The 26,051-nt window shown below is 38.8% G+C and overlaps 1 long non-coding RNA gene across 2 annotated transcripts in view; it reads left to right on the forward strand.

Annotated features, from left to right (window-relative positions):
- The window catches only part of LOC103227430 (uncharacterized), a 63,954-nt gene that overhangs the window by 8,387 nt on the left and 29,516 nt on the right, over nucleotides 1-26,051 (forward strand). The window lies entirely within an intron of this gene.

Raw genomic sequence — 26,051 nt, forward strand, 5'->3', positions numbered from 1 at the left:
AAAATTACCATTGCACCAAGGTCAAAGGCAACAAGAAAAGACATGGATTTCAGTCTATCCTCATGGAGTTCTAGCTCATGATTACAGGGTTTCAGCTTGCTTGCGATAGTCTTTTCCTGATATTCCCTTACTGACTTCCTTCCCTATGGACTCTATATCAGATGCAGAGACACAGCCTTACAGAAGCTGCTTAACCAGCCTTCATAACTGCATAAGCCAATTCCCTGTAACAAGTTTCTTTATATATGTATGTATGTGTTCGACTAGAGAAGCAGGACCAGTGTGAGATATACAGAGGTACTATTCCCAGACTGTGTGTATATTGCATACTGATTCCCCTTCATCTTTTAGGTGGTTATTTCCTGGGCTTCACAGTTTCCTTACATTCATTCCTTACATTAGTATTCTGCTGAATACATGGGGAGGACTAAAGAACTTTCCAGTGTTCCCTCTCTGTGAAGCCCTCTCCTCTCTTATATTCTGTTTGCAAACTCTAGCTGCTTTAATATTTTTGCACTCCACTTTTTCTATTTTCGGCGTCTGCTGTGGGTCTACCTGTGTTCCCTCTCTGATGTGACTAGAATATGTTCCCCAAAGTTTGTGTGTTAGAAGCTTAATTTCCAATGTAACAATATTGAGAGTTGGGACTTTCAAGGGATGATTAGGTCATGAGGATGATTATTAGGTCATGATTAGGGCATTAGCTCTGCCCTCATGAAAGAATTAATGTTGTTGTTATGGGATTGGGTTAGTTATTGCAGGAGCAAGTTCCTGATAAAAGGATGAGTTTTGCTCCCTTCCCCTGTGTGCTCTCTTGCCCTTCTGCCTTCTGCCATGGAATGACTCATCAAGAAGGCCCTCACCAGATGCACTCTTCTTGACCTTGGACTTCCCAGTTTCCAGAACTGTGAGAAATGAGTTTCTTTTCTTTATAAACTGCTGAATCTGTGGTATTCAGTTATAGCAACATAAAATGGACTAAGACAGAAAATTGGTACTGAGAAGTAGGGCTGTTGCTATAATAAATACCCACAAATGTGGAAGTGGCTTAGGAACTGGATAATAGATAGAGGCTGGAAGAATTTGGGGTAGCAAGGTAGAAAAAGCTTGGATTGCTGTGAATGGTGCATTAAGGGCAGTTCTGATGAGGGCTCAAAAACAGGGAAGACGAGCGAAAGTCTGGAACTTCTTAGAGATTACTTAGGTGGTTGTGACCACAATAATGAAAGAAATATGGACAGTAAAGGCCGTTCTGATGAGGTTTCAGATGGAACTGAAGAACAAGGTATTGGAAACTAGAGCAAGGGCCACCCTTGTTATAAAGTAGCAAGTAACTGGGCTGAACAGTATCTGTGCCCGAACCCTTTATGAAAGGTGGAAGTTAAGAGTGATGAACTAGGATACCTGGTGAAAGAAATATCTAAACAGCAAGTCCTCCATGCTGCGCATGGCTACTTTTAACTTCTTACAGTAAAATAAGTTAGGAAGGATACGATTTAAAGACAGAATTTATCATTAAAAAGTCTGTATACATTCTGTCTTGCCCTTCTGCCTTCTATTGTGGGATGATGCAGCAAAAAAGTCTTCACCATTTGCAAGCCCTTCACCTTGGACTTCCCAGCATCCAGAACTGTGAGAAATGAATTCCTTTATAAAATAAATGACGCAGTTTGTGGTATTCTGTTATAGTAACACAAAACAGACTAAGACACCTTTTCTGTGCTCCAGCCTGGGACACTCTTTCAAGGCAGAAAGATGGGCCAGTTGCAGGGCTCACCTTATTTGTTTCCCATCCCTCAGGAATCACCGTCCTTTGTTTGATGTGGAGTGTCTTGAAAAACTATTGTTTCTTATATTTTGTCCTGTGATTTTGTTGTTTTAGATGGAAGAGTAAATTAAGTCCCTGTAACTTCATCTAAGTTGAAAGCAAAGTTTCAATACATGTATTTTGAATGTAAGAATAAATTTCTCTTTGGCATCTATCATGAAATTAAACCTTGAATTGTGAATATATCTGATACTTAGGGAAAAAACTAACTTTTTTAGAGTGATGACCCTTTATCCACCAGTGGTGTGTGTGTGTGTGTGTGTCCATGTGCACACACACATAGGCACAAATTTTTTATCTACCGGTGGTGTACGTTTGTTATTGTACTAAAAACCTTCACTTTAGAGCACTTTTAGAAATGTGTATTAGTGTTGTTTTATAGCAAGGAATCTTTGGTTTGTTTTATGTCTAGGAAATGAACCAACCTGTAAATTGTGTAATTGTGTTTTTGTTATATTAGTTTGCCCATCTACTCACTTTTATAATTGAAACCTGGCAAATTTTCTTAGTGTTTCCAAGTGCTATATAGGAAGTTAAAATACTGTGAATACTAGGTAAATATGAGTTGACCCACTTTATAGCTAAAAAGAGAAAACATTCTGAACTGAGATACACACTAAGTAAGCAAAGGGAGTTGCTACTGATATTTTGTATTCTCCACCGTGGACCAGGAAAACTGCCAAGCATTTTGTATTATTTATTTACTCTTTATAACAGCTTTGTAAGTGGAGTTTATTGTCCCATTTTACAGATGAGAAAAATGAGACCCCCAATAAATTTATTACTTGGTTAAGAATATACAGCAGGTGTCATAGCTAGGATTTGAACTCAGGTTTGTCTGCTTCCAAATTTCATGTTTTTTTTTTTTTTTCTCATGTTATAATTCCCTTATGGAGGTTAAGCATACCATTGAAGTCATTACATTTAGTGGTGTTTTCACAGGGAAAGAATGAGTAAGTCTGGCCGATTGGTGATGTGCAAGACATGGACCAGTACAATACAGTTTCAGTGGTTACTGATTAAAGGCCTATAGTCATTCATGAATAAAGAAGTCACTAAAGCTGGTGTGCAGTATACTAAAACTGGTTTATCATAATCATAGGGTTTAGTTGATAACAAGTGAAGTATAAAACTGTAGTGTTTTAATTGGTTAGAAAGAAAAAAGTGATTGTATCTCCCTTATTTTCATCATACTCAATGTCGTATTTCTTAACCTTACCCAAGCACTGAAACAGTCCAGAAATTCCTCCCTAAGTGAAGGGTATGAATAAGTTCATTGACTCAGTTACAGCATCAATCAACTTTTACTGAGGGCCTGCAATATGCTTAGCACTCCTCCAGGTTTTGTGATGAGGTATGTATGTTTGAATCGATTAGAGAATAATTCAATATGTGCTATAGATCAAAGGTTGAAAATACAGGTCTACCATTGTTTTTAGAAAAGTGAATTAATTGTATATTTCATATGAAAATTCAGATTTATTTCTTCTTTTAAGAAAAAATCTGACTTTCCAGCTTATATTTAAAAAAATTAAGAAGAGCTGGTAGCAATTGTTGTACCTTAGATAAGGGATGGGTTCTTGAATTTGTCACAATAACTACTATGTCCTATTGGTTCTTCTACAAGGAAGCTAAGTATCAATTGTCATTGCAGTTGTCACTGTTGATTGTCAAGAATATTGCCTGACTAACTGCTGATGGCATTTGGTTTATAGCCTCTTGCTGTAGATTTAGAGAAGGTATTATAGATGCTTTTATGCATTTTGTTTAGCTTAGAGTTTCTTGAGAGTTAAGGGGGGAAGAAAATAAACAAATGGACTTTAGAATGTAAGACTGGCTTTGGAAGAGAATCTATAGTTGGATAATAAAACTAGATGTTGAAAGAGAAGTATTGATCAGAGGAGGATTTCAGGAAAGAAGTATGTAGAAGGAATGGGTAACAAGGTTGTTGGAAGGAAAATTATCTTGGTAAAGATAGATGAAAGAAAGAAGATAAATGGAAAGAAAGGGGAGGAAAAAGGGGAGAAAGAACAGGGGAAAAAAAGCAGGCAAGATTTTCTGTGGAAAGAATTGCATCCCTATGACAACAAAAGTGAGGAATGTCAAGAGTATAGTGGACGCTTAACCAAGTAGAGTTTAGGTCTTGGTCAAATAGAGGCTCACACATTGTTTTTTAAAAAAGTAAATTAGCTATCATTTTTCGTATAAAAATCCACATTTCTGTTTTAAGAAAAATCTGAATTTCTAGCCTGTATATATATGTGTGTATATACAGATATATATTTAGAGATAGGGTCTCACTCTGCCATCCAGGCTGGAGTGCAGTGATGCAATAATAACTCACTGTAATCTTGAACTCCTGGGCTCAAGTGATCCTTCCATCTCAACGTCCCAAGCAGTTCCTTAGAACTACAGTTCCCTTAGAACTGCAGGTGTGTGCCACTGTGCCTGGTTACTTTTTTCTTTAGAGATGGGATCTCACTATGTTATCCAAGGTGGTCTCGAACTCTGGCCTCAAGCGATCCTCCTGCTTTAACCTCCCAAAGTGCTGGGATTACAGGTGTGAGCGACTGAGCCCAGCCTCCTAGCTTATTTTCTCTCTCATCAAGGCTGATTTATAGAGACTTCACTTCTGATTACTGAGGTTGTGGGATTCCTTCCTTATGTAATGGAATTATGATGAGAAAAACTATCAATAAATTAAGAAAATAGTAAAAATGGAGCCAAGTGTGATCTAGATTGTTCCGCCTTAGGGGACATTTTGGGAAGAGTTTGTGCCAAGGGAAAGGGTGAAGTCACCAAGGACATAATTTGCACTTTATTTTAAAAAGTTAAATTTATACCTTTTTTCTCAAGAAAGATTTGGTGCTGCAGAACTTTTGGTTGATCTTCTGACTTGGGTTAGTTGAGCATAAATAATAAATCATGTAGTTGCCATTCTTTGTTGTTTTGCTATTTGATTCACTGGAATTGGTTTGTGGTGGAGATTGTGGGTTGCCAGCTAATATCCATTCTCTCCTTTTTTCTTAGTAAAACAGAATCCTGATTTTATTCTGGGCTGCAGTGTGCCCAGCTAAAAGACTGTACTATGTTTCACAGCTTTCCTTGCAAAGCGTAGCCAATGGGATGTAGGCACAAGTGTTGAATGGGTTATCCGAAAAGATTGCTGTGTTACTTCATTTTCTGTATACTGGAAACGGGGTGATTTACAAAGAGAAGGAATTTATTTCTTACAGTTGTAGAGGCTGAGAAGTCCAAGGTCAAGGGGCCACATCTGGTGAGGGTCTTCTTGCTGGTAGGGATTCTCTGAAGGGTCCTGAGGTGGCACATGGCATCACATGGTGACAGAACTGAGCATCCTAGCTCAGGTTTTTCTTCCTCTTCTTATAAAGTCACCAGTCCCATTCCCATGGTAATCCATTAATCCATTATCCCATTAATTCTTAAATCCACAAATAGATTAATCCATTCTTGAGGGCAGACCGCCCATGACCCCGTCACCTCTTAAAGGCTCCACCTCTCAGTACTGCCACACTGGGGATTAAGTTTCAACATGAGTTTTGGAGGGGACAAAAAAAATATTCAAACCATAGCAATTGCTTAAAGGAAGCTGACTCAGTTGGGACAAGTGCCTGTTTTGGTCTTCTTTTTTTTTTTTTTTTGAGATGGAGTCTCGCCCTGTTGCCCAGGCTGGAGTGCAGTGGTGCGATCTTGGCTCACTACAAGCTCCGCCTGCTGGGTTCACGCCATTCTCCTGACTCAGCCTTCCGATTAGCTGGGACTACAAGCACCCGCCACCATGCCCGGCTAATTTTTTTCTATTTTTAGTAGAGACGGGGTTTCACTGTGTTAGCCAGGATGGACTCAATCTCCTGACCTCGTGATCCACCTGCCTCGGCCTCCCAGAGTGCTGGGATTATAGGCGTGAGCCACTGCACCTGGCCTGGTCTTCTTTCTTATTCCTTCCTGCTTCCTGGAATGCCGACACGATGCTGGAAGTCTGACAGCTGCCTTGGACCATGAAGTAACCTTGCTATATGGATGTGCTGCAGCTGGTGGGGCAGAATAGTAGTTGGAGTCTGGGGCTCTGGACTGCCTGTTTATGGGCTTGTTATATAGGAGAGAAGAAACCCTATGTGTTTAAACCTCTTCTCTTTTGAATTTTCAGTTAAGTGAAGTTGAACCTAACCCTAGCCTAAAGAGCACTGTTGTCTGAATGCAACCCCAGGACACTGAGAAGCTGGATAAGCACTCTCTTAGTGCTCTCTGTTGAATTTGTGTATGGCTTGGATCACACTCTCTACCCTAACCTTGACTCCAGAGAGTTGGGCCAGCTCCGGGTGGGGTGTAGGAGGATGCACTGTATACACACTGACAGTATATGTGTTTCCTCAACATTCAGAGGCCACATGGCAGGGCAGATGTTCATTAACTAATTTGGGCTTATCACATCTGTTTAATAAACAACAGCGGGGACAGGTAGTGCCCTACAGGCATATTAAAGGGAAGACTTGATCAAATTTAGCATTTATTGTCTGCCTTGCAAACAATGCACCTGGATTTTTACCACGAAACTAGCAATAGAGTCCCTGAAGCTCAAGTTTAAAAAGCTTCAAATCAAACGATTTGTAATTTGGTTATGTGTTGCAGAGTTGACATCAGCTGGCATATATGACTGTGTCCATACTAGCTGTTATATTATTAAAATAATTTTGGCTGGGCGCGGTGACTCACGCCTGTAATCCCAGCACTTTGGGAGGCTGAGGCGGGTGGATCACAAGCTCTGGAAATCGAGACCATCCTGGCTAACACGGTGAAACCCCGTCTTTACTAAAAATACAGAAAATTAGCTGGGCATGGTGGTGGGTGCCTGTAGTCCCAGCTACTCTGGAGGCTGAGGCAGGAGAATGGCGGGAACCCGGGAGGCGGAGCTTGCAGTGAGCTGAGATTGTGCCACTGCACTCCAGCCTGGGCAACAGAGCAAGGCTCCATCTCAAAAAAAAAAAAAATAATAATAATAATAATTTCATCCTGGTTGGGAAATAGCTATTGCTCAACCTCCCCAACACCAGGCTCCTCTCTTTGGGCCTTCTAGACCCCTGCATGAATCAGCAAGTAAGAGGTGAATGCTTGACAGCAGGGACCTTCCTGGATTTAGTCACTACCCATTTGCAAAGTTAGGCATTTGAACCTGTGGTGTTGTTGACAAAAAGAGTCAAACTCTATAAAATATTTGAAGAGATTTAAACTGAGCCAAATATGAGTGGCCATGGCCCATGATTCAGCTTTCAGGAGATCCTGAGAACATGTGCCCAAAGTGGTCGGGGTGCAGCTTGGTTTTATACATCTTAGGGAGATATGAGACATCAATCAAATACATTTAAGATGTATGATGGTTTGGTCCAGAAAGGCAGGGCAACTTGGAGTGGAGGTGGGATGTGGAATGGGGGTGGGGCTTTTAAGTTATAGGTAAAAATTTTTTGGGTTGGCAATTGGTTGAAAAAGTTATTGTCAATAGAAAGGAATATCTGGGTTAAGATAAGAGGTTGTGGAGACTAAAGTTTTATCATGCAGATGAAGCTTCCAGGTAGCAGGCTTCAGAGAGAATAAATTATAAATATTTATCAGACTTAAGGTCCTGTTAATGTTAAATGCTGGTTGGCTTTTCCTGAATTCAAAAGGGAGGAGGACATAATGAGTCATGTCTGATCCCCTCCCCACCCCCCGAATCATGGACTGAACCAGTCTTTCAGATTATAGGAAGTCTATTCAAATGGTTGTGGGGCATTCACATTTTATTTTTGGTTTATAGTGTCATTATCCCAGCAGTACTACTGCCGCCCTATATTTATCCATTGTTTGATTGAAACCGTATACAGGGGATATCGCTCCAGGCAGTTTATAGTTCACCCCTGGATCAAATCAGATCCACAGAGAAACTGAGAATGTGTACTGCATTTCAATTAGCCTCTGCTACCCCTTGTCCGCCTGAGAACTGGTCTTGCTGAATTGTCATGCAATCAGCATGACAATGTGATATCATCAGTCTGAGCTGTCAACAGCCCAGGCTGAGAGACAGGGAGGGAAACAGCACAAATGACACTCATTGTCGTCTGTCTCTTGGGAATGTTGTCAAGGATGTGTGTTTTTATATCGTGTCTATTTATAAGGATACTCAGAGAAATGCCTAACTGCTTTTCGATGTAAGAACAATTGTATTACTCCTGAGAAACCGTTCTCTTTTTAACTTTACCCATCTCTTTGTAAGTGTCTAGTTTTCTCTTCTCCTTGTTTTTGTAAGTAGACATATCTATTCTGGAATGAGGCAGAGAATAAATAAATAAATTAAGTTAAATTAAATGAATCATATCACATTTAAGTGAAATTATGAAAAAACTCAAAGCCCATGATCAAAGAAACCTAAATACATAAGCATTTTGCATTTTTTTTCCGCAGTGGAATTTTAATATTAACTTATCACAATTATACTGAGTAATAATGATGATACTCAATTTTAAAAGCTCTGGAATGAAAATGACTAACTGAAGAGAATATTCTCTTTAAATTCATGTGTTCACAGACATATAAGCTCTTTTTTATTACCGTATTTTTACAGATAAACACTTCAGCATAGTCAAGGCCTTGCACAATTAAATTTGGAAACTTTGCTTTAATTCTAAGGGAGGCACAATATGAATGTTTGTGCAGGCTTTGTCCTAATTTGCCTTTGAATAAACACAGGGAGAGTCTGTTCATTTTCATAAACATGTAATCTGGACATACTCAAGTACTGTGTCTTCTGCGCTTGTCTCTCCATTTTCTCCTTCTGTTAATAAATGGATTCCACCAGGCACGGTGGCTCATGCCTGTAATCCCAGCACTTTGGGAGGCCAAGGCAGGAGGATTGCTTCAGCCCAGGAGTTGGAGACCAGCCTGGGCAACAAAGTGAGACTTCTGATTCCATGAGAAGTAAAAACATCAGCCAGCTGTGGTGGGTCACATGCCTCTAAATCCCAGCTACTCAGGAGGCTGAGGCAGGAGGATTGTTTGAACTGGAGAGGAGCTGTGATTATACTACTACACTCCAGTCTGGCAACACAGCACCACCCTGTCTCAAACAAAAAAGAAAAGAAAACAAACGGATTCAAGTCTCATCCCATGTAACTCTGGAATATCCTGTTCCCTATCTGAGATTATCAAAGATTCCCAAGAGAGTTGCATTCTCCTGGTTATCTCCTACTGATAGCAGCAAGAGACAGCCAAATTCCTAGGCAGACAGGGGCAGGTCCTCGGTGAAACCTGACATTCAAGGTGTAGTAGGACAAACCGCAGACAAAACCCCTCCAACACCGAGTTAAAGAAGGAAGGGCTTTATCAGCTGGGAGCTTTGGCAAGACTCACGTCTCCAACAACCAAGCTCCCTGAGTGAGCACTTCCTGTCCCTTTTAAGGGCTCACAACTCTAAGGGGGTCCACATGAGAAGGTCTTGATCCATCGAGCAAGCAGGGGGTATGTGACTGGGGACTGCATGCACTGGTAATTAGAACGGAACAGAACAGGATAGGGATTTTCACAGTGCTTTTCTATACAATGTCTGTAATCTATAGATAATATAACCGATTAGGTCAGGGGTCGATCTTTAACTACCAGGCCCAGAGTGTGGCACGGGCTCTCTGCTTGTGGATTTCATTTCTGCCTTTTAGTTTTTACTTCTTCTTTCTTTGGAGGCAGAAATTGAGCATAAGACAATATGAGGGGTGGTCTCCTCCCTTAAAGGCAAAGACTGCTTAGAACCTGAAAACTGGGCTGCCAGTTCCAGGTAGGGTCCACAACCCGAAGTGAGAACTTTCTTGATACTAATTGAATTTAGCTAATTGAATGGTGTTTTTTCCAGGCCAGCCCATGGGCCAATCAGCACACACTCCCCTATTCTGAGCCCATAAAAACACCAGACTCAGCAACATGTTGGAACTACCTGCCTTTGGGTAGGGGCTACCCACTTCAGGTCCCCTCTGGGGTCAGCAGCTGTTTTGTCACTCAGTAAAACTCTGCTCCACCTTGCTCACTCTCTGGTTGTCTGCATAACCTCATTCCTCTTGGACACAGGACATGAACCCAGAGCCTGCCCGGATGTGAAAGGAGTTGTAACACTGTATCCCTCCCACCCTATGCCAGTGCTGGGTGGCTGTCCCATGTGATGGGAAGGGGTGGTGGGGCCAGGCCAGCCCAGGAGCCATCATGGGCCAGAGTGGGGCAGCGGGACTGAATAAGCTATAACACAAATGAGCTGAAACATGTTCTATTAACGATTAATTGAAAAGTCAGTTAATGCAAAGATTCATAAAATGATTGATATCTTATGTTTTATATTTTATTAAAATGTGTAACCTGTTCATCTTTTGATGTTGGGCTAAGTTTTCTTTTGATTACTTAGTAATTAGAGTTCTAGTGTCTCTTTTTTATAAATTCTAGCTATAATATATTTGATACAGTGTCTTTTTATTTAAAATAAAATGAGAACCTAATGATATTTTTAAGCAATCATGGCAAAATCCACTTAGATTTTTATGATTATTTTCACCAATATTTATATTTATCTAATTTGCATCTTATTTGACCACAGTCCTCTTTAGCAATTTGCTTTTATTTATTTTTCCAAAGTAGTCAATTTATGTGTCCTAGAAGTGACAACCATCTTTTTTTTTTCATTCATTTAATCAGTTTCATTATCTTTTAATATGCAGTTACAATCGGATATAAAACTAGCATTAACATCTTTGGGGCCAGGTGTGGTGGCTCATGCCTGTAATCCCAGCACTTTGGGAGACCAAGGTGGGTGGATCACTTGAGGTCAGGAGTTCGAGACCAGCCTGACCAACATGGTGAAACCCCGTTTCTACTCAAAATACAAAAATTAGCTAGGTGTGGTGGCAGGCACCTGTAATCCCAGCTACTCAGGAGGCTGAGGCAGGAGAATCGCTTGAACCCAGGAGGCGGAGACTGCAGTGAGCCGAGATTGTGCCATTGATCTCCAGCCTGGGTGACAAGACCGAAATTCTGTCTCGAAACAAACAAACAAACAATCTTTGGGAGCAAACACAACGGACTCCTGGTAAGTGTATATTTCACAGTGATATAAGGGCCAAATGAGGCAGCAGCACATGGGGCAGGTGATGTTCTACACAAGGAATGGAGGATGTTGATTAGTTCAGACAGTTGGTTAGCAGAGGTCCTTTATGACAGCTTCTCTGAGAGCAGATTAATACTAGTAATCAAAGGCCTATGGCCAGCTCTGCCTACCAGGTATGTGACTTCAGAAATGTAACATCACTTCTCTGAAACTCAGTTTCACCTGTAATTTGTGAAAAAAATAACATTTGCTAAACCTACCTGCCAGGAAGATCAAATGAAATAATGTACATGAAAGCTTATTTTTTGAAATAGCAAAATACTGTTAAAAAATAGGTGTTTTTGCTACTTTAGGTTTTATTTTATTTACAACATTTGATAAGCTGTGGGGATGTATTTCCTTGGAGTCTCTGCTGTCTTTTCCTTTAAACGTTTATGATGACCGGTGTTCCAGATTTTCAGCTTAACTGGAGTGGTATGTGACGTGGAAAGGCTAATTGAGCTTTATTGTCTTGAACATGAGTTGCCTTTTCTCAAATGATAAGTAACAGCCTTTCCAGATTCTAGTTTCAGAAATAAATTGGGTTCCAATTATATGTATGTGGAAACGTGATGGTTGACCTGGCAACATAATGGCCCCCAAACAGAAGCAATCATTTTCCCCAAAACTATTCATAAATTTCAGCTTCTGACACTTAAGACCGCTGATGGTGTTATCCAAACATACAATAATTTTGGCTACAGTAATTTTGGCTAGAAGTCTTCATAGTGCTTATATATATATTATATATATATTTATTATATATAACATATTTATATATTTATATATTATTTATTATATAATATATAATGTATAACATTATATATACTAAATATAATATAATAAATATAAAATAATATATAATAATATATAAAATATATATAATATATATTATTTTTTATAGTGAATGTAAACAAGGCACATGTTATGATTTAAATTTTACAGAAAAGGAAGCTGAGACTGAGAGGGATTAAGAATCTTATTGAGGCTCACAAGGGTGGTAGCAAGTAGTTGGGCTGAGACGCGAATCTAGTGCTTCTGATGCTAAATGTCATAATGACTACAACTGAAACTCTCTAGATAGCAGAGATTGGATAAGTATACCTGAATGATTCACAGAGCTCAGGCAAATAGTAGATACATTGGATATCTGACAAGTCAAGGCATAAAGGAATAATTTCATTTTTAAAAGTATATTGATTGCATTTAAAAATAATATAGTCCTTAAGATTTTCTGCAATTTCCAGAAAACTTTTCAGGTGAAGTACCTCAGAGTTTAAAGCAAAGGTCTAATTTTTTATTCTGAAAAAGTACAATAAATATACTGCTTATGTATCCAGACCTTTTGGACACTGTGGTATCCAGGTTAGTTAGAAAATGCCAGTAAAAATCTCAACATATTCTCATGAGACTTGATTGTTGTATTTATGTTTTATATTAGGATTGTGTGATATAAATGAAATACTTAGAACATTGTAATGTAAGAAGGACTTAATCCTTGTATTTATAACATTAAACAGAGTAGAATTCTGTTACAACAAAACTGTTATGAATGTTTGCATAGGTCAAAAGTATAATCATGGTAGGTCATTAAAAGTTTGGTGATAATGAAGGCTGATAGTATCTTTAAGGAGAAGAGATGGTGGTTGACCTAAGAGGGCAAGCTAAACATCTTCACCATAAAGCTATCTCTAATAACGTCAGAAAAGATATATTTTTGGAAGGAATAAATTCGGTGCTGGACAACTGCTTTTATTCATGTGCCGTCAGTAAATCAGACATTTCTGTCCTCTTGAAGAAGAACATAGGTGGAGATCAATCAGTGGAGGAAACTGCATTCCTAAACACTGACACCACTGGATTATTGAAGATTATGGTATAATAGCTTCAAAATTCTGAAGGAAGATGATTGTGAATCTAAAATTCTATATCCAGGCAAACTAATGTATAAGAAAAAAGGCAAAATAAAGGCATTTTCAAAATATGCAACAAGTCAGAAAGTTTACTTCCACAGACAACTCCAAGAAAATAAAATATAAATCCAAGGAAGATGAAGACATGGGATAAAAGAAATATAGGTATATAAAGAAATCAGTAAAAATTGTGGTTGTATCTAAATCATATTGTTATGTAATGAGTGTCAACCGAAATAACAGCCAGAGAGAGGCTCTCTAAAATACAATGATATTTATCTGGGAAGGAGCATTGCAAGGGAATTCACATACCGTGGTAAAGTATGTGCCTATTCAGGGAGATAAAGGAAGACAAAGGTTTTTAATGGAAAAATGAGAAAGATTACTTAATTGTTTTGAGTTAAATTGTTCTGAGATCTTTGGCTACAAAAATTAGTTACAAGGGTGGCACCAGTCAGAAGTTGGAGAGGCAGTTGCTGGGCAGATGCCCTTTCAAAAGCATTTGTGTGTGTGTGTGTAAGGTTGTGATGGTTGTTGTGTAAGGGTGTGGTTTTTGGAGTCTTTTGTGATGGTTCTTATTATCAGGCATTTGTATATGAGACCCCTGCTATCCCTGCTTCATGGCTTTCCCTGGCTCTGTTTCTCAAGGTTTTTAATATGAGTGACTCCATTTTGATTCTGACAGCTTTCATATAAGGGTGACATACGTTACTGGTAATTTCTAGAAGAATAGGAATACGTATTTTCTAACCCAACAAAAGGCATGAAGAAGAAAAAAGAGCAACCATAAACCAGTAAATTAAAAATATTAAATTATAATAAATAAGTTAAAAGTTTACAATTGGCAGTAACCACAAAAAATGTACATGTGTTATATATTTTGTATTAAAAGGCAACCTTTGTTTTATGTTAAAACTGTCTCAGAACTTCACCTCACTGCTGTTTATAAGACATGCTAAAGCCAAATAACAGCGTGATTGAAAGAGGGATTGAAAAATTTATGCCAAGCAACTGCTATGGTAAAGGAGGGTGTAACAATATTATTATCAGAAAAAATGAATTCAAGGAAAATGACATTAAATAGAACAAAGAAGAATAATTCATATAGATCAAAATCATGCTACCCCAAGAATATGCGTTATAACCTTTTTCGTTCCTAACAACTCAGCAGAGTAGTTACACATAAAACAAAATGGGGAGAAATAAAGGAATTTGTATTTACCATGGGGTATAATAACACCTGTTTCAGAAACAGACAGATACAGTAAACAAAAATTAACATACAGATTTTAAAAATAACATAGTGAACATGTTTGTTCCAGTAGGCATATGTAAAACTTTGTACCCAATGCAAAACATACCAGCTGTTTTCAAACAACCATGACAAAATTATTTTATAAAGATAATCTTCCACAAAATTTAAAATATAGAAATCGCATAGAACGTAGTCTCTCACCAGAATTTAATAAATTAGTTATTAATTTTAAAAGGTAGCTACAGAGAGGCTGGAGGTGGTGGTTCACACCTATAATCCCAGCACTTTGGGAGACCAAGGTGGTTGGATCACTTGAGGTCAGGAGTTCAAGACCAGCTTGGCAACATGGTGAGACCCCATTTCTACTAAAAATATAAAAAGTAACCAGGTGCGGTGGTGCACACCTGTGTTCCTAGCTGCTTGGGAGGCTGAGGCAGAAGAATTGCTTGAATCCGGGCGGTGGAGGTTGCAGTGAGCTGAGATCACACTGCTACACTCCAGCCTGGGCGACAGAGCAAGACTGTCAAAAAAAAAGGGGAAAAAAAAAAAAAAAAAAAAAAAAAAAGATAACTACAAGAAAATATTTACTTGGAAAATTTAAAAATTTAAAATTTAAAAAATATTCCGTCTGAAGAAAGGAACCTCACCAAATTGTTTTATAGTCAAGTTTTTCAAACATCAAGGATTCTTCATTATGTAAAATGTTTCAAAGCATAGTAAAAGATGGAAAATAATGCTAAAAGCAAATATGATAAAGAAATGTGAGTATAACAACTTCTAAGTAATTATTAGATTAAATCGGAAAATGTGAGTATAACAACTTCTAAGTAATTATTAGATTAAATGGCAAATCAAAATTGAAATAATAAACCATATTAAGAATTTAGTTTAAAAATGAAAGGGCTGCATATCAAAACATAGGGGATGCAGCCAAAGCAGCATTAGGGGAAAATTTGTAGGATTACATGTACTTATGAGAAAACATGAAAAATAAAGGGACTATATTTTCAATTTAAAAACTAGGAAAAGAACAAGGTAAATCCAAAGAATGTGGAAAAAATAAAATAATAAAGAGAAAAGCAAACATTAAAGTTATGAAAAAAAGAGTAATCAATATAATTTGTTGATAAGTTAAAAAAGCAAATTTTGTTCTTTTAAAATGCTGTTGAAATAGACAAACTTTTGACAATTGTGATCAGGAAAAAAGAGAAGGTTTGTAAATATAACCTTGATAATAAGAAAGAGACATACTTATAGATACAAATGACTTTTTAAAAATTATAATTCTTTATAGGAATAAATTTAAAAATCGAAATGCAAAGGATGATTTTCTATAAACTCCTATAATTAACTTACAAGGTAGCAGGTAGAAAAATATTCTTCCTAAGAAAGGCACCTGGCCCAAATAGTTTTACAGTCACATTTACCAAACACTAAGGATTGTACATTAAATAAAATGTTCTAAAGCATAGAAAAAGATGGAAAGCTTTCTAATGTATTTAATAGTGCTAAAAGCAAATATGACAAAGAAGACATAGTTTACAATAGCATCAGAATAACAAATACTTAGGAGTAAATTTAGCAGAATAATTGTAAAACTTATAAAACTATAAAATGTTCTTGAAAGTAATCAAATAAATGTATCACATAAATAAATGGAAATGCATCTCATGATCAGGGATTAGAAGACTTACTATTGTTAAGATGGCAGTGCTGCCAAAATTGAACTACAGGTTCATCACAATCCTTATCAAAATCCCAGTTAGCTTCTTTGCAGAACTGACAAGCTGATTCTAAAATTTATATGGAAATGTAAGAGATCTAAAATAACCAAAAGAAGAGCAAAGTTGTTGTATTCACACTTCCTGATTTCAAAACTTACTACAAAGCTACATGAGTCAAGAATGTGGTACTGAAATAAGGATAGACATCTAGGTCAATGGAATTGAACTAAGGGTCCAGAAGTAAACTCTTATTTGACTTTGGACAGGAGTGACAAGAGGATTCAAAAGGGGAAAGAACAGTCTTTTCAACCAGTGGTGCTCAGTTGGAAATTAACATGCAAAAGAATGAAGTTGAAACACTATCTCACACCATATGCAAAAAAATAATTCAAATGAATCATAGACCTAAATGTAAGAGCTAAAACTATAAAACTCTTAGAAAAAACATAGGCATAGGTGGCTCATGCCTGTAATCCCAGCACTTTAGGAGGCCAAGGCAGGTGGTTCACTTGAGGTCAGGAGTTCGAGACAAGCCTGGCCAACATGATGAAACCCTGTATCTACTAAAAATACAAACATTAGCCAGGCATGGTGGCACATGCCTGTAGTCCCAGCTACTTGGGAGGCTGAGGCCGGAGAATGGCTTGAAACAGGGAGGCGGAGGTTGTAGTGAGCCGAGATAGCGCCATTGCACTCCAGCCTAGGCAACTGAGTGAGACTCTGTCTCAAAAAAAAAAAGGAGGGAAAAAACGTAGGCATAAATCTTCATGACCTTAGAATAGGCAGTGGTTCCTTACATATTTCACCAAAGTACAATCAATAAACTAAAAAAGTAGATAATTATATATTAAAATTAAAAATTTTATGCTTCAAAGCATGTCATCAAGAAAAAAGAACCCATGGAACATGAAGAAATATCTGCAAATCACATATCTGATAACAGAGTTGTATCTAGTATACATAAAGAACTCTTACAAGTCAGTAGTAAAAAATAGGCCAATTAAAAAATAGGCAAAATATTTGGATAGTCATTTCTCCGAAGAAGATATATAATAACCAACAAGCACATGAAAAGATGCTCATCATTAGCTCTCAGGGAAATACAAATTAAAATCACAACGATATGCCACTTCACACCCAGTAGGGTGGCTACAGTCGGACAGAAAAAATAACAAGTGTTGATGAGGATGTGGAAAAAGTGAAACATTCATATGCTGCAGGTGGGAATGTAAAATGCTGTAGCGACTTTAGAAGACCATCTTTCAGACCCTCAAAAGGTTAAACAGATTTATCATATGACCCATCACCCATTAGAAATGAAAACCTTGGTGCTCACAAAAACTTGTATATGAGTGTTTATAATAGCATTATTTATAATAGCCAAAAAATGGAAATGACCCAAATGTCCATCATTTTGGATAAAGTAAATGTACTATGTACACGCAGTGAAATTATTCATCCATAAAAAGGGATGAAGAACTGATGCATACTACAACATGAATGACCTTTGAAAAACACTATACTAAGTGTGAAAGAATCCACTCTCAAAAGATTACGTATTGTATGATTCCGTTTATATGAATTGTCCAGAATAGTCCAATATATAGAGACAGAAGATACATTAGTGGTTGCGTAGGGCTGGGGATGCATTTCAGGGAAATGGGGAATGACTGCTAATCGTATGTAGTATTTTGGGGATGATAAGAATGTTCTCAAATTGGTTGTGATGGTTATATAGCTCTCTGAATATGCTAAAAATGATTGAATTCTACACTTAAAATGGGTAAATTATATAGTATGTGAATTATCTCAATCAAACTGTTAGAAAAAGTAAACAAAAGGGCTAAAACCCAGTTTCAGTTATTCACTACAACATATTAAATTTTATTTTTACTTTTATTTTGATACCTTGTCTTGATAAATCAGCCATGTGTTAAAATAATCTTGTTAGCCTAGAAATGCTAGGATAACTGATCATAAGTAACCATGTTAGTATAATTGTAAGTAAAAGATTCAGAATTTAATGTGTAAGAATTTAAATATAAGGATTCTTCTGTTTTGGAGGAACAAAGGAGAGAAATTTTCCCCTTCCTTGCACATCAAAATGACAGGTTTCTTTTTTAATTTCTTTTTTTTTTTTTTTTTTAGAGACAGGATTTTGCTCTGTCACCCAGGCTGGAGTGCAGTAGTGTAATCATGGCTCACTGTAGCCTCAGGATCCTGGGCTCAAGCAATCATCTTGCCTCAGCCTTCCAAGTAGCATGGGACTACAGGAGCGTGCTACCATGCTTGGCTAATTTTTAATTTTTTTGTAGAGATAGGGTCTCTACATGTTGCCCAGGCTGGTCTTGGACTCCTGGCTTCAAGTGATCCTCCCACCTTGGCCTCCCAAAGTGTTGGGGTTACATATGTGAACTACAGTGCCCAGCTTAAAATGACAGCTTTTAAAACACTAATACAACCACAGTCATTTTCAAGAGTTGCCACTGAGTTAATAAGGTTGGAGGGGCCTTGAGATTCTCAGAAGGGGCATGGAGACCTTGCATCTCTCATGTGGAGGTGAGACCCCCTGACAGTCAGTGTGGGAAAGAAAAGCAGACGTTGTAGTCAATAGCCAGCTAACTATTTTGTTGAGACTTTTCTGTAATAATTACAGACATGAAGCACCATTATATTGCGAAGAGACTGATCCATCCCTCCCCCAGTACACTGACAAATGACACAAGCTCTGTGGTCATCTCAATGAATGCACAAAAGCATTTGATTTTAATTGATTACCTAGTTCTCTTCTCCAAGGACACCCCACCCCCTGTTTTGTTTTTTCCCCAGTGAGGGAAGGGCCAAGGACCACAGTGTGGGAATTAAGGCTGCATTTTATATTATCTCATACAATTTCTGGAAATGAGATGACACAGAAGTTTTTGCTTCTCATTTTGGGGGTAGAGCAGTGACCTTTCCAAGTCTTAAATTTATGCTGATATTTGGAATGTAATAATAGTTTATTTGAATTCTTTTCTTAGCTCACTTTAATATAAGAGCTACTTTATTGATTCTATTGCTCTTTTAACTTAGCCATCTTTTTTTGTATACAATATACCCACATCATAGTCTTCCCATCATGGTATGTAATTCCACACCAACCATGCCCTTATATTACAAGGCTGTGGAAAGCTCTGATAACAGCTATGTTGAGATGTAAACCCGTGGTGCTATGTCCTCATAGAATTTTATTTAATTGATATGTACTTCATGTTTTGTTAGTTTCTTAGGCCATTGGGTCTACATTTTCAAGACTTTTAAATTTAATCTTCTTATTTTATTGGAAACAATTTCCGTACATAATGGATTTACGATGCTGGTGAAACAACCTCATCCAAGATTTAGGCTCTTTTTTTTGAAAGGATTGAATCTCATCTAAGCAAACAAACAATAAATATTCATGTGGCAGAACCGTAATAGCTTGCATTTAGTGAGTGTGCACTATGTACCAGATCAGGGTTAAGTGCTTTACACGCAATCTTTCCATTATTATCTAGCCTCATTTTAAATTCAGGACCACAAATCTCAAATGGGAAGTCAGTGCTGTACTTCTTACTGCACTTCCTAGGATGTCCTTTTTCTTACTCTCCACAATGATGATTTCATACATCTCTCACTTCAAAACCCAGCTTTCTCCCCTGTGTTTACTCTCAGCTGATGACCTTGCCCATACTTTGTTGAGAAAATAGAAACAATCAGATAGGAACAAACATCATCCAGCCACCAAATCTCCCTGCATTTGTACCCCCACTCTCTGCTTTGTTACTTGTTGCAATGGACGAAGTGTCCCTATTTTCCTCTTTTGCCCTCTCACGGATGTTACTCCTGTTAAGTATCCTCTCTCCTTCCTGCATTTATAATGTCCCTCTCTATATAGTATTACTTCCATCAGGATGCGGATATTTTCTGGAATCTTGCATTTTAACAAAAGCAACAACTTCCCTTAACCTTATATCCTTTCCTTTCCAGGACCCATTTCTCTGTTCTTCTTCCAAAGAATTGTCTATAGTCACTGTCTCTAGACAGTGCTTGTGACTGACGTTTCCTCCACCCCACCAAACAGGCTTTTATCTCCACGGCTACACAGAGCTCATTCTTGACCAAGTTGGCTCAATCTCCATATTGTCAATCCAGTGTCATTTCACTGTCATTATTTTACTGGACCCTTTCCACAGTGTTTGACAAAGTGAACTCTTTTCTCTCGGCTTCTATGACAAGACCCTCTCTTGGTGTCCTTTCATATCATTGGTCACACAATTTCCAAGTCCTTTGCTGCTTCCTTCTCTGCCCAGCCACTGCCAGTGTGATCACTGAGACAGGAAGAAAGCCCAGAGATGGAAGCGAAGGGAAGAAAGTGTGCATCTTAGAGATTGGGTTTAGGAGGGGCAGTCACCAGCAGAGGACAGTTGAACACAGTGGCCTGACAACCTCATAATTGCGCTCAGTGACATCATAATGTCAGGATGAGGGGGATAGAGCCAAAGTAGAGGAGGAAGCTAGTTCCAAATACTCATGAGACCAAGGAGAATCTCAAATCATTTTTGTTTGTGTTACACTGGAGGCAATAAGCCATCAGCAAGAAGGAAATGCATTAGAACTTCCCTTTGAGTTAAAAAACATGGAAAGGAAGCATTCTTCATCAAAAACATCTTTCAGTAAGAGAAGCAAAGGAGGACAATTATGTAAATAAAGCCAATCAGCCTTTAGAAATGAGTACTTCATGGAGACAGGGTAAGAAAACAGACTATTTTGGGTTCTTTTTGGTTCTGTATGAATTTTAGCATAGTTTTTTTCTAATTATTTGAAAAAAATGACGTTGGCAATTTGATAGGAATAGCATTAAATCTATAGATTGCTTTGGGCAGCATGGACATTTTAGCAATATGCATTCTTCTAATCCATGAGCATGGAATATTTTTCCATTTGTTTGTGTTATCTCTGATTTCTTTCAGCAGTGTTTTGTAGTTCTCCTTGTAGAGATCTTTACCTCCTTAGTTTTTTTTTTTTGTTTTTTTTGTTTGTTTGTTTTTTGGTGTGGCTATTATAAATAGCATTGTGTTCTTGATTTGGCTCTCAGCTTGAACATTAATGATGTATAGAAATGCTACTGATTTTTGTACATTAATTTTGTATCTTGAAATTTTGCTGAAGTAGTTTATCAGGTCTAGGAACCTTTTGGTGGAGTCTTTAGGGTTTTCTAGGTGTACAATCAAGTTGTCAGCGAAGAGAGATAATTTGACTTGATAATTCCTTTTTTCCTATTTGGATGCCTCTTATTTCTTTTTCTTGCCTAATTGTGAATTTTAAGCTTTTAAAATAATAACACTCCTTAATAGAAACAAGAGAATTTGTGGAGCTATCAGTATAATGAGTTTGTAGGGCAACGACATTGTTTTTTGGAGTATAATTCCAAAATAAATAAAGGACCCCAAGCAATATAACAGACAATATCTTCAACAGAATTTTTTATGGTAACTGCAGAAAGGGATTTCATGTGGCTTTTTCTTATAGGTGATAAAGAGTGAAGACCTTCACCCTGTTACAAACAGTTGTGTATTTATCAAAGCTACCCAATTATAAAAACCAAATCTGACTTTTCAAAGTAAACAAATTATTTTCTGTATAATTGCTATAATTAACTATGGGGATATCACTGACCCATTAGCAGAAAAAACATATGGAATGAGATTTGTCTTTATGCTTGAGCTAGGATGTTATAAAACTATACATCGTTAACCATAAACTCAGTCACCATGTTGTATAGCTGGGATGCTAAGATACAAATAGTGGCAGAAATGGCACAACCAGTCCATGACCTCTTTTCGTTACTCAGGATGATAATTTTAGGTATCTTTAAGGTAGCTAATTAAAAAGTATGGAGATTCCAAAATCAGTTCAAGCAACATTATTCAGCAAACTTCAGAGCAAAAGAAAGTAATTACTCTTCCCCAAATCTATTCTACTCTTTTAGTTAAGGAGCTCACTGATCCTGCAGTCCTGGGAGGAAACCTGGGGCCTTTTCACACTCTTCTTTTCTCCTCCCTCTTCTTTCTGCTTGGTCTCTGAGTCTGCCTCCAATTCCCACACCTACTTTCAGCCTCACTCTTGCCCTGGGCCTGGGTTGGGAGGTGGTTAGAGAACAAGATTATATGAAATGTTAGAAATGTTGAAGAGGAGTGGGACTTTGGGGTTTGCTGCTTAGTGCTGCCTCAGGCCTCCTCTCCCCACATTCAGTTGCAACACTCCTTGGTCCCCCGAGGTATGGCTACAGTGGGCCTGGGTGTGGCTCAGGCCACCTCTCCGGAAAGCACAGATGTCTATGTGGTGCTAACTATGTAGGTACGCGGAGGGTATGAGTTGTGGGCACATGGCTGCCTACACCTGGATTTTAAAGGATGCCCTGAAGAGCCAAGGGTCTCAGGCAGAGAACTGCCACAGGGATGTGACTATGACAGATAGCTCCACTAGGGTGATGCTTTTTGGTATCAGAGAAGCAGGGCCACCCCTGAAACCCCAGAATTATAGAGTCACCACTGTGCTATTCCAGTCTAGGAGAGCTGTGGGCATGAGACTCTAATGTGTGAGAGCTGTGATGTGGGCTGCAGCAAAGCTGTGGGTGTGGCGTTGCCTGGAGCCTTGGGGGCCCAACTCCAGTGTGCCCAGGAGTTGGGACATGGAGTTCAAGATTATTCTGGAGCCTTAAGATTTAATGTTATTTTCCCTGTTGGGATTTGGATTTACTTGAGACCAGTTACTCTTTTCTTCCTTCCTGTTTTCCTCTTTTGGAATGGGAATGTCTATCCTATGCCTGTCCACCATTGTATTTTGGAAGTCCATAACTTGTTTGATTTTACAGGTTCCCAGCTAGAGAGCAATATGGTTGAGAATGGATTGTGTCTCGCCCATATCTGATTTAGATGAGACTTTTGAGTTGGTGCTGGAAAAAATTAAGACTTCCGGGACTGCTGAAATGGAATGAATGTATTTTGTATGTGAGAATGACATAAATTTGGGAGGCTAGGAGTGGAATGCTATGGTCTAAATATTTGTCTCCCTCCAAAATTCATATGGAAACTTAATTGCCAATGCAATAATATTAATCGGGCCTTTAGAAGGTGGTTGGGTTATGAGGGCTCTGCCCTCCTGAATGGGATTAGTGCCCTTATAAAATGGCTTGAGGGAGTCTGTTTGTCCCTTCATGCCCTTCTGCCATGTGAGGACACAGGGAGAAAGTACCATCTTGGAAGCAGAGAGGGGGCCCTTACCAGCTACTGACTCTGCTGATGCCTTGATCTTGGACTTCCCAGCCTCCAGAACTATGAGAAATACATTTCTATTAATTATAAATTACCCAGTCTAAGGTATTCTGTCATAGTATCAGGAAGAGACTGAGACATGCTATGTGTACCTCCTCTCCTCTGCTTCTTCTAGCTCCACCAATCTGCCCTTCATTGAGGTCTACTACTAGGGAAAGTTTATTGTTTTATTTGTTGTTGTTGTATTAAGTGAAATGGTGAAGGGTTTGAGTTTTCTGTCTGGATTGATGTGTACAAGACAGAGGCTGCAATAAGGAAGCAAAGACCAGAAACCATTGATCTCTAAGTATGAATTCCTAGGCTTTTTGGAAGGACTTTGGGCTTCGCAGATAGAAATAGGGGTTTGAACCAGTGTAGGTTTGAGCCAAGATTCTGAGTGCCATGAAGCCTACCCATCTCAATCACCTGGGTTATGCCAGGATTATCCTGGGACCATCATAGAGGTAACATTTGAGCTGGGCATTCTTGAAGAATTGTGTAGGATTTTCAGTATTACAGGGAGGTATTCCAAGAGACTGAAAGTAATGTGGGAGGACACAGACTTGAAAAAGGTCCTAGCTTGAAAGGTTTGTGACCCTTAGAGGGCAAATTTGGCCAGGAACTCTGCTGGGAACTCTGATCCAAAATTTCTGTAGGGTTACAGTGCATCTCTGACAATGCCTGGAACAGACTTTCCAACTGCATTTAGAGTTGCCTTTTTAGTGTTAGCCAAGAAGTCTATTTCCCCTGCAATCAAGGAAGAGTGGAGGCCGAGGGAAGCAGAATCCTGACTGTTTCAAGTTGAAAGGGGTGACTTACTCCTTTGTCATCAGACAGTTCAACAATTGATGGGCACCAAACTGATGTCTGGCTGAGTGACATTAGCAGAAGCTGTTGTATCCAGACAGTCAGCATTTCAACAGCTGAGAGTGATGAGCTTGGACACAGGAAAGGGAATAACAAAGTCATTTAAAGACAAAGAGGAATCTCAGCCCGGCAGACTTAAAAGAACATCCCATTCATCACCAGGGTGGCTCTACAAAGACCCAAATTACAAATAGGGTAAAAATGCTCATTCATAGAGTCTGTCCACAGTGGAGCATTCTTTACACATAGCCTGTGTTTATCAGGCAAAGCATGCTTGCCCTGCCTTCCCATTTTAAAGACTGTATTTAAAAGTCTTCCTGACTTCCCAGTGGATTTGTCCTGAAATGAATGAAATAGTAGAGAATAATAAATCAGAAAGGACAGGCTCTGAAATTGCAAATTATTGTCATTACTAGGAAACAGGAAAGGGCATGTTGAAGATAGAAGTACAGTAGATAACATTTACTACTACCACTGCCTACAAGTAGCCCTCTTATCTTTGATTAAGTAATTACCACAGCGCTCACTGAGTGAGGACAGCAGTTACATGCTTTATCATCCTGTCACCTCACCACCTAATGCTTCATGGTTATGGCACATCGTGGCTCTAGGCCAGCAGTGCTCCTTGTCGTGTGAGATAGCATATAGAGAAGGTGGCTTTCACAGCCTTGAGGCTCTTAGCCTCTCAGCCCTGTCTCCCCAAACCTCCTTGAACAGTACAAGGCTGAGAACTTGGTTCACTTGAAGGAGCCATCTGGGAAGTGCCAAGGGCAGGCCAAATTGCCCTAATTGTGGCAGGGTACAGACTCTCTGGATTCATGGAAGGTCTTAATCATTAACTGATGTACAGACATTCATTGCACTTTGCCTGCACAAGTAGACTTTACAGAGATTCTTGGGTTGCTGGGCTTGTAAATTGCTGCCCCTGCCTGCCTGGCTGGTTTTGAACACTATAAACATGGAGAGAAGCAGAGCTGGATAGAGGAGGAGTCTGTTACCTCGTTCACTTGCCTCACAGTGGCACGTGGCTCTTACCTGTGTTAGCAGAAAGATTTGACTTTGGCCCATTTCAAAGAGCCATAAAGACACTTGATTGAAAAGCTCAAACCTCAAGGCAGTCCATTGGTTTATTGCTAGGCAGTAACAAGCTGTTGTCCTTTAGAACGTGAGTTAAAATAGCTGGATAGTAAGTAGACGTTCTTTCTCTGGCTTGGGGAGGAGAGTAAGGAAGACACAAGATCGACAGTTTTCACGAAAGGAATGGCACAACATATCCCAGGACTTAATCCTCTTATGAGGGTCACCAATGGCTAGGAACTGTCTGGATTACCTCCCCACCTCTGTCCTTCTATCTGCCCTTTACACATTGAATCAGGTCTAAAGAATTAGCACTGCCCCTTACAGGGGTAGGGATGGGGACAAGCTGGAGGGGGAATGTGAGTCATCAGAAGCTTGCTAGGTTTTCTAACTGGTAGATGGTCTTCAAATCTTTTAAGCCACACAACCCATCAGTAAAAACTGTTTGACAATTTACCCCTGAAATATGTGTATTTATTTATAAATTATTAGCATGTACCTACTATCAGCTATCCACATTTTTTAAATATTGGTACATCTTACTTTCAGATTAAAACAAATAAATAAAAGATCTAATATTTTCTTTTACTTGCTCTTAATTGAACATCTTCTTCTTCTTTTTTTTTTTTTTTTTTTTTGAGATGGAGTCTTGCTTTGTCGCCCAAGCTGGAATGCAGTGGCGCGATCTTGGCTTACTGAAACAACCTTTGCCTCCTGGGTTCAAGCAATTCTCCTGCCTCCCAAATAGCTGGGACTACAGGAGTGTACCACCACCCCCAGCTAATTTTTGTATTTTTAGGAGAGATGAGGTTTCACCATGTTGGCCAGGCTGGTCTTGAACTCCTGACCTCTTGATCCACCTGCCTCAGCCTCCCAAAGTATTG

This window comes from Chlorocebus sabaeus, chromosome 22, assembly GCF_047675955.1.
Source record: "Chlorocebus sabaeus isolate Y175 chromosome 22, mChlSab1.0.hap1, whole genome shotgun sequence".
NCBI lineage: Eukaryota > Metazoa > Chordata > Mammalia > Primates > Cercopithecidae > Chlorocebus > Chlorocebus sabaeus.